This window comes from Halyomorpha halys, unplaced genomic scaffold (assembly GCF_000696795.3).
Source record: "Halyomorpha halys isolate HHAL.00 unplaced genomic scaffold, Hhal_1.1 Scaffold1001.1, whole genome shotgun sequence".
Lineage (NCBI taxonomy): Eukaryota > Metazoa > Arthropoda > Insecta > Hemiptera > Pentatomidae > Halyomorpha > Halyomorpha halys.
This window is the reverse complement of record NW_027104681.1, coordinates 339,357-348,997: the sequence shown is the minus strand read 5'-3', so window position 1 is coordinate 348,997 and position 9,641 is coordinate 339,357. Positions and strand designations below refer to the sequence as shown.

Genomic DNA, 9,641 nt, shown 5'->3' with positions numbered 1-9,641 from the left:
TTGTGTACTCATACACCAGCTCGAGCGTCTCATTGTGTACTCATACACCAGCTCGAGCGTCTCATTGTGTACTCATACACCAGCTCGAGCGTCTCTTCTCGAAGCAATTTTAATAGCTAGCAGTCTGGCCATCTACATCTACTAAGTGATCGAAACAGCTGCGAGCCACAATATCGGTTCATCCGGGTGGACGTACGTTTGTCGATCCTCCTTGGTTACGTCATCTACGAGTAAACTAACTTTGACTCTGAACTAATGCGGGGCGTAACTCAACCCTCAATGATAAGCAGAAAAAAAGTTATTTTTTGTTGAATCACGAGCTGCGATCTCGCCAATTCGTAACCCTGAAATGGCGACTTGCAGCAATATAGTGACCTATCAAAGCCAACAAATCTATTAGTTACCTTATTTGTATGGGATAAGGTATTGGTCGCAAACTATAAAGAAGCAGATCAACTAGCAAAAAAAGCACGCCTACTTTCCCCTGATTCGGAGTCCATGCTATTGTTTCACTCATAGGTTAATTAAAAAAATAAAAATTCGGGAATGCGTAATATCACGAAGAAAAAAAAAAACAAGTAGAAGGGAAAAGGTGGAAAGGGCTACTCAAAAAAGTACTGCCGATGGATTCAACGAGAAACATTTTGTCACAGATTTTAGATTACTCAACCGACATGATTACCTCCAAGCCCGTTCACACAGAATTGGAATCAAACTTAACCCAAAGTAAGCACTTTGTACTGAAGACGTACCCCTGGACTCAGACTATGTTTTGCATGGGGCCACAGTATAGGAATGATTTCACAGATGTATATTTTGGGCGTGTAAACACTGTGTAGGTTAGTAGATCAATGTAGAATATAATAGAAAATTAAAATATACCAACCTATATATGTATTGGACAATAAACAAAAGAGGATCAAAGGTAAAAATCAATATTTTATAAAAAAAAAAGAAAATCATAAGATGAAAATTATAAATCATTAATAGAACAAAAGACATGAAATATTCATTAAATCATAAACTGAAATAATGAGCACTAAATTAAATAAAAAAACAAGAGTTTAGTACCTAATTTAATAGTTAATTTAAATTAGGTACTAAACTCTATAAAATAAAAACCTAACCTAAAGAGCTCATGAAAGATAAATAATAATAAGATAATAAATTAAAAACATTATTATAAATTACAATTTACTTATTAAGATAAATTAATAAAAGTTAATGACTATTATTTACAAATATAAAATTGTAAGGTGACTGTAGGTCGATTATCAAAATAATTAGTGGGTGGGTGCACTCGATGAAGATGTTGATGTTTATAAAAAACGTAAAGATGTCTATTAGCACTCAAATCAAAGCTAGTTTAATGTACTATAAAGTAGTTTATGACGTTTATTTTCGTAGGAGTAATAGTTTTCATAAAATTTGCTAAAATAAATTGATTTATAGTTGTTCCAGTACATTTTTATGAAATGTTACTTTATAAAAGGATATGTCTCGGGAACTATTGGATATAAGTAGCTCTATTAAGGCTTATATTTCAGAAAATTTACTCTTCTTTAAATAATGTTCTTTTAGATTTTCTATTGTAGTTGGTGGTTTTTAAGATATAGAGCTCCGAATGAAAAATAATGTTTTTTTAAGGTTTTGAAACACCGGCCATTTTTTATTCCCCCTATTTATACTCCTCAGTTTTGACTATTAATTACATATAGTTTTCATTAAAGTAATCAAAAATTGGTGTGAGATAACTGCCTTTTTTCTCCTCTTGGGCTCTTGTACTATCACTACGCACTCGTAGTACCCAACATTCTGGCAATCTCCATCGTCTTAATCATTTTCGCTGAGGCTGTGATGTTTGTCGATCTACCTCCACGAGGACATGAACAACCTACCACAGCGAGGTCCCCATTAATCACCGGTGATATTAAGACATTTTTTTTCTCTTTCTTTTGTTTGTTTTGTAATAGATATATGTATAGTTAAATTCTTTTTTTCCTAAAGTGTATATTTTGTTTAAATACTTTCATGTTATTATGTTAACTTATTCAATATACAAAACAATAACGAAATTTGAATTTATTTTTTTTATTTTGAGTACTATTCACGGTTGGGCTAACGAAGCTTCTTTTTGAACCTCTACTCCCAGTAACATTTAGGTAATAGATGAAAACTGAGTAACATTATACACTATGATAATAATTACAGTTAGATAATAATTAAGGTTAACTAGGTAGTTCATTAATTAATAGTTAAGGTCTTCTCTCTCTACAATCCAAAGAGGTTGTAAGTGCAGTAAGTTTCAATCACTAGTTCTTACAATAACTTGTGTTAAGTTTAGCACTACTACAGAGGTTATATTACATTTAAGAGAAATACAATGGTACATGATTTAAAGATAGTAAAGATTGAAATAAATGATAAAACAAAATACAAAGAAAGGGAGGGAGATGAATTAGGGATTTAAAAATTATTAATTAAACATATTAAAGGTGAAATCAAGAGTGGAGCTAACAGTGGTCTTGATAAATACAACATTTGTGGCTTCAACAACGAAGAATAGTGAAGGTTGTCAAAAAATAAATGGTAAATTTTTCCATCTATTCCGGCCGTAAGAAAAAAAAATGGTTTCTAATAGGAACCATGAATGGGACCCTCCAAAATAAAAACAGGATGGGGAAACCAAATTCTCGCAAAACAGATATTTTTAAACTTAAAATAATATCAAATTCATACAATAGAACTATGGCCTATTATTATGACATGATTTTCAGATTACAATGTGGTGATTTTCGATAGCTGCAAGCCTAGGAAAGAAACCATAAAGCCATTCAGTATTCAACGATCGTCATGTGTCTTAGCTAAATAATATTTTAAGATTTGACTATGAGGTAGTTCTTGTTAAGCTTTCTAACCCCTTTAACAGCATATAGTATAAAGAGTTATAACTTCCTGAACTACCACATATAACCTATACCCAGTTTTGTTTTAATTGCAGCTGGATTGGATAATACGAGGTTACACTCAAAATGGAATATGAGTTACTCATAGGATCGTAGGTAACAACTCTCGTTTATGCTAACAAACTCTCGAAAGCTATATTTAGGATTAGATTTATATAGAACAACGATAATGCATGCGAAAGAGAGATTAATTACAGTGCCGATACTGGTATGATTGGAACCAACTCTCTCAGTTAACGAACCCGCTATTCAGGTAATGGATAGTTTACTGTAGGGACCTTCCAAGATACTGTTCGATATTCTGTTCATGTGATGAAGATATTTCATTCATTATTAGAAATATTATTCTTAATAGATATTATAAACCTCGCCGCGTCGGCATTTTACATTATGATGTACTGCTAAATACTGCCTAATATTTATACAAGTTGATAAACTCAAAAAGATATTTTCATATTTTAAAGTAGTAAACCAGCATGTTGTGAACATAAAAAAAGAAATCATCAACAAGACAATACTGATGTAACAAGCAAAAACATCACGAACCATAGTACAAAAATTACTTATGACAAAAGGTTGAGATGGAGGCCCACACGTCAAAACAAAACGTAACAAGCTCAATTTCCGATTGAGACTATTGTATTTTATACTACACAAGCGTAGTATGCATAATAATTCTATCCCAATTATCCCTCAAATAGAAACGTAACATTTAAAATAATTTACTAATTTTTAGCCATTTAGACTTAGGCTCGCCAAAATTATGGATCGGCTAGAGAAAAAGATAGAGAATAAAAAAATACAAACCTCTTAATTTCTATTAAGACTGGCAACGAACTCATCATCCTAAGTTTCAAGTGGGTCTATTCACACCGACCTGTGCATTCTGACTGTAACAAACAACATTCCTATGACTTGCAAACGGTTTCAGGATAAATCGCATGGATATTTTAATAAATTTGTACGACAGATGACGACAATTGACACCCCTAACGTAACTCGGCATGGGCTGAAGAGAAGTTGGATGAGGGACTTCCTAGTCCGATTAAATAGTTTACATTAATGTGAGGAGGATACGGGGTGCTATATCCCTTGTGCCAAATCATGTCATACCTCAATAGTAAATCTCATTATAATCATTTTGCAGGTGCAAATAAAAAAAATATATATAAAGATAAAAAACTATTAGTACGAAAATGGATATTATAAAAATTAAAGGTCTTATTTCTACAAAGCTAAAGAAGAATACTGGTCACAACAGCCTTGCCATAATAGTAGAAGAGCCCAAGAGGAGGAAAAAGTCAGTTATTTCATTCAATTATTTTGGAATTTAATGAAAACTATTTATAATTATTAGTCAAATTAGTCTGCCAAGTATACGAAGGAGGAATAAAAAATGCCAGCTTTTTCAAAACGTTAAAAATAATTATTTTTTCATTCGGAGCTCTGTATCATTAAAACTACCAACAACAATAGAAAATATAAGAGAATACAATTTAAAGTAGATTAAATTTGCTAACCTGTAACCTCTAATCGAGCTATTTGCGTTCAATAGTTCTCGAGATATAGCTTTTTAAAAAGCAATATTTCATAAAAATGGTGTACAGAACGTACTGAAAGATAATAAATAAAGTTAGTGACTTTATTTTAAAAAATCTATATCTCAAAAACCATTTGACGCACATCACTGTTAGCACTCAAATTCAAGCTTGTTTAATGTATTATAAAGTGGTTTATGGTGTATATCTTCGTATAAATTGTAGTTTTCATGATATTTGCTCAAATAAATTAATTTATAGTTGTTCGAACCAATTTTCTTTTACCAAATTTATATTCATGTGCGAATATCAGAAAAACTATTATCTCTACGAAGATAAGTGTCATAAACTACTTAATAGAAAGCTAAATTTTTCTTTATTTTCATTGCTGGAAGACATATGTTCGTCTTATGGATCTACAGATGTATTTTTTCAAAAATCAAACATTTTATACGAACAACTAGAAATTAAACTACTACTCCTACAAAGATAAAAGTAATAAACTATTTTATAGTAAATTTAACTAGCTTTAATTTAAGTGCTAGCAGATATCTTTATGTCATATGGGTATCTGAAATAAAGTTTTTCCGTACTCAAAAATATAGATCAATTTATTTTAGCAAATATCATGAAAACTACTATTCCTACGAAGGTAAAGGTCATAAACTTCTGTATAGTCCGTTAACCTAGCTTTAATGTGAGTGCTAATAGACATCTGTACGTCTCATAGTTCCTGAGATATATATTTCTCAATATAAATTAGCTAACTACTTTCAGTACATTTTTAAGAAATATTGCTTTTTAAAAAGCTATATCTCGTGAACTATTCCACGTAAATTGCTCTATTATTATATATGTCAACAAATTTACTCTCCTTTAAATAAAGTTATTTTAGATTTTCTAGTGTCGTTGGTAGTTTTTAAGTTATAGAGCTCCAAATGAAAAATTAATGTTTTGAAGGTTTTGAGATAGCCGCCACTTTTGATTCCCCCTACCTATAGTGGCAGACTCATCAGTTTTTATTAGTAATTATACATAGTTTTCATTAAAGTAATAAAAAATTAGGGTGAGATAACTGCCTTTTTTCAATCCGGCTCTTGTACAATAGGGATTTACCATGGAAGGGTCATACCACGAAGCATGTAAGAAATCAATGCGTCGTCCGCATGTCGTCCGTTTCAACAGAGCAACTAAGCAGAAGGATTCCATTTCCCGTGGAATGGATCCGGCGACAGGCATGGTGATCAGTTGGCTGCTGACCACGAATTGCCTAGAGTGTAATAATATTTTTTTTTTTTTAATAATTTATTTATTGTTATTTACAACTGTATACAGAATCTACCCACTGATAGAGCTCCAAAAAACATTTCTAAAGGAGAAGATCTCGAGGCCATCTTCTTTTCAGACACCTAGGAGGATTATTAGGTATTGAAGGAGAAGAAACGAGTTGGTTTGGGTGGTTGGGAAGTTTATTATGGAAGGATTGGTATCTGGTTCTGGCCAAGAACTCATGTCATTAGGTTCCCTGTTTTATTTATTAATTATCTATATGAAAGATTTTTTCTAGACAAATTTAGCTGATCGTTTTATCACAACAAATGCTAGTCCAACTTCGATCGAGTTACCTACCTTAAACATATATACATAATATACATGAATATATAATATATCACATAGTATATATATATATATATATATATACATACTATGTGATAGATTGCACATGAGAAAAAGCGATTCTCAGCGACCTCTCTCTATCGATTTCAGTAGTAATCCACTTTATCATAGCTAATTATATTATATGCATAAATATAACTGTGGTAACTTCGCATATTTCAAGTTCGTGTGCAGACATTACCTTAAGAGATATTGCGGGTTGCCTACCCTCCGCCTTGCAACCATCCTTGCTCAAGCCTGGCTCATTTCCAATCTGGTCCAGATTTCAAATGTTAACCAGTTCCAAATATCATGTTTTTATCAGGGGGCGTAGCTCAGATGGTAGAGCGCTCGCTTAGCATGCGAGAGGTACCGGGATCGATGCCCGGCGCCTCCAAAAATTTTGATTTCGATTTTTTAAATAAGTCTTTTGTTATTTATTATAAATAAATAAATAATTAATTTTCTTTATTAGTATTTTAGTTCGCTTTTTGGCACATTCTTAGACCGTGATTTTTTACTGTTGTACTATACTAAAGTTTGATCTAAAACTTCAAAATCAATATTTATATAGTACATATACTTACACGGTAATGGGTAGCACATTGGTAAGGCAATGGACTACTAACTTCAAGAACCCCGGTTCGAATCCAGTTGTAGCAGATAATTATTATCTGTTACCTGTAGCCATTGAATCAGCCCTGTGGGTTCTTTTTAATTGGATAAAATTTGGCAGTCGAGAGTGATTCTGACCAAATCACCTTCTTGCACTACCGTTTGTCTAGTAACAGTACTTTCTTATAAAGTACTGCATAAGAAAGTACTACACCCCTGACTCTTCATGGGCTCTAGTGGTACAGATTTAATTTTAATTTAGTATATACAATAGTGAATTATAGTATTGCCAATTTAGAAAACAAATTAAAAAAAATTATCTAATATCAAAACATATGCTCGTTGTTATGTTATTGACAACTATTTATATTCATTTTAAAAAGTAAACTCATAATGTGTAAATTAAAATTCATTTTTCGCGTGGTTAATGATGAGAACACAGAAATTGCGTTCCTCCGGGATAAAAACTTTCGAAAGGCTATATAGGGATATAGGGATAGCTATAATAAACTATAATATAGGGATCAGCTAAATGGGAAAATAAATGAAGAAGAGGAACGAATCCAAATTTTCTAACATCGTATGTAGCAGAATTTATGTAGCACACTCAGCTTAAAGAAAAAGATACATTTTCTCAAATTCTAGCAGATATAAAAAATTTTTGGTTAGAAATAAATACAAATTCATTTTCTTTATATAAACACGTGTTTTTTAAAATTTAAAATTATTTAATTCAAGTGTCGGTATTATAATTAACAAGTACAATGAATTTTAACTGAGATCAACTGATAAAAGTTAATCCATACTGTCTACTAGGTTTTTCATAGCCCCAAATATTTTTCGACACATGTCTCTTACCGGTAAACTGTAATTATTACTGTCACTGCTATTCTTTAAGTTATAAAAAATTGAGTATTTATTATAATAATTATTATTATTAATTTATTATAAAACAAGTTAACAAGTTTTTGAATCTTTTTTAATCCGTACGAGGTATGCTAAAAACTACCGATAAATGCTAATAAATTCTGAATTGCGTTAGTAATTATAATAAATAAACCTTTTTAGGACGTGAAAATAAGGCTTTACTAAACTCATAATTGAACTAACTGAAAAATTAACACAAAAATAAAGTAGGGCAAATCAAAACATATGGTAGTACTAATGACAGAAGAATTAAGAAAAATAATAACATATGATAGTATTAGGTATTAAGATATTTCATCACAGTAATAATTGTTTAAATTTACATTACTTTACCTAAATTTAAGATCAGGTTAAGATTGAGATTCAAAATAATATATTTCTTTAAACCTTTCTCCTTTAAGAAGAATAGTGATGTTTAAAATTATGTTCTGCGTTTCGGCTAATACACCGTCCTCAGGAACGAAATTTCAGTTGCTTATTCCAGTATTTTTTATGCTTCGCTATTCGTATATTTGAGGATGTGTATCCATTAATTAAATACTATTGAAACTTTAATATCAATTAGTATATTGATTAAGTGATAAGAGGGTAACTATAATAATGGTAACAGCAAATTTCACACTGTATAATAGTTTGTAAATAGAATAAGTAATATGTTTTTCTTATTCTTCAGAATGAGATAAATCGATTGGTGTATAATAACTATTTAATTAGGATATTCCCCAGGATACATTTTGGGGGATATAACCTAAATTAATTGTAATTTAATGTAACGCTAGTATAAGTATTTGAAGTGGGCAGTATTTTAAAATAAGTGAAGAATGGTGATATAACAAAATACACCTTTACTCTCGAATCAATTAATACACAATTTATGATATATGCCAAAGGGGTTGTACAGCCGGAGATGGACAAAAATTAGCTATAATTGTAACTAACAGCTAAAATTGTCATGGAAACAACCCTTATTCATGAATGAACCATTGATAAATAAATGTATCCATGAATATTTTAGCTATTAGTTTCGACTATTTCCAATTTTTCCCAACTCTGTGTACAATAGGTTTACTCGTTGGTATATAATTTTGATTATTTGGTTACATAAGGCAATAAAAGGTGTTGTTTACTTGATGAGCTTTTGAGATTTTTAGGGTGCCTTGTTGTTCTCTTCTCTCCTTCATTCTGCCTCTTTCCCTTCGCCTGGGGGTGTAGATTATTCACTTATGGTGAATTGTTGATCTCAGCCAAAAAAATGATTTGTAATGAAAAAATAATTTCCGGGAAAAAAGAAAAGGAAACTAATGATACTAATTAAAATAAACGAATAAAGCGTATATAAAAGGATCTCTAGGATCAGCCTTCAGTCTTCGTGATATAGGACACTGCACCTTTAACTGTTGGTACATCGGAGTGGAATTTTGTAAATCTTTTTTTGATGAAATTATCCATCGATTCTACTTGCAGTTCACGACACACACTACAAACTCGTACACTTTATCTTCCAAGGTAAAGGAGGTTATGAAAGGATTTCTAGATGGCAGTGATCATACCGACTTGTAACAGTTATTTCACGGCCCTCAAGATCAAAATCCCCTCCTCGCCTGCTAATATTTTTTATTAAACATTTAATTCGCATTGCTTTAGAATTTGAGTTCTTAAGTTTTAACAAATTTACCTTAATTTTAAATATATATCTCAAATATTAATACTGATATGAGTTCTCCATGTTAACATGATTACATGTTTTTGGTTGATTACATTTCTATAACGAACTTCTTACAGTTTGACTATGTTTAATTGGAATGCTGGAATTAGTCGGACCGGCTTGGTGACTATGCATAACAAAAGTTATGATGATACAGTTAAGGTATGATGCATAAGTTAAGATATGATGATACAGTTATGGATCATGATACCTAGCTCCATACGTAAACCATAT

General features: G+C 31.2%; 1 long non-coding RNA gene and 1 other non-coding gene across 2 annotated transcripts in view; one reads left to right on the top strand and one right to left on the bottom strand.

Moving 5' to 3' along the window:
* Positions 1–7,046, bottom strand: part of LOC112210930 (uncharacterized) — a 25,550-nt gene extending 18,504 nt beyond the window's left edge. The window contains exon 1 of the long non-coding RNA XR_010843797.1: positions 6,748–7,046. This is a non-coding gene — a long non-coding RNA (uncharacterized lncRNA). The remainder of the gene's footprint in view (positions 1–6,747) is intronic.
* TRNAA-AGC (transfer RNA alanine (anticodon AGC)) lies at positions 6,485–6,557 on the top strand. Its single transcript has one exon. It is a non-coding gene; the product is annotated as a tRNA-Ala (tRNA).
* Positions 7,047–9,641: the final 2,595 nt, after the last annotated feature.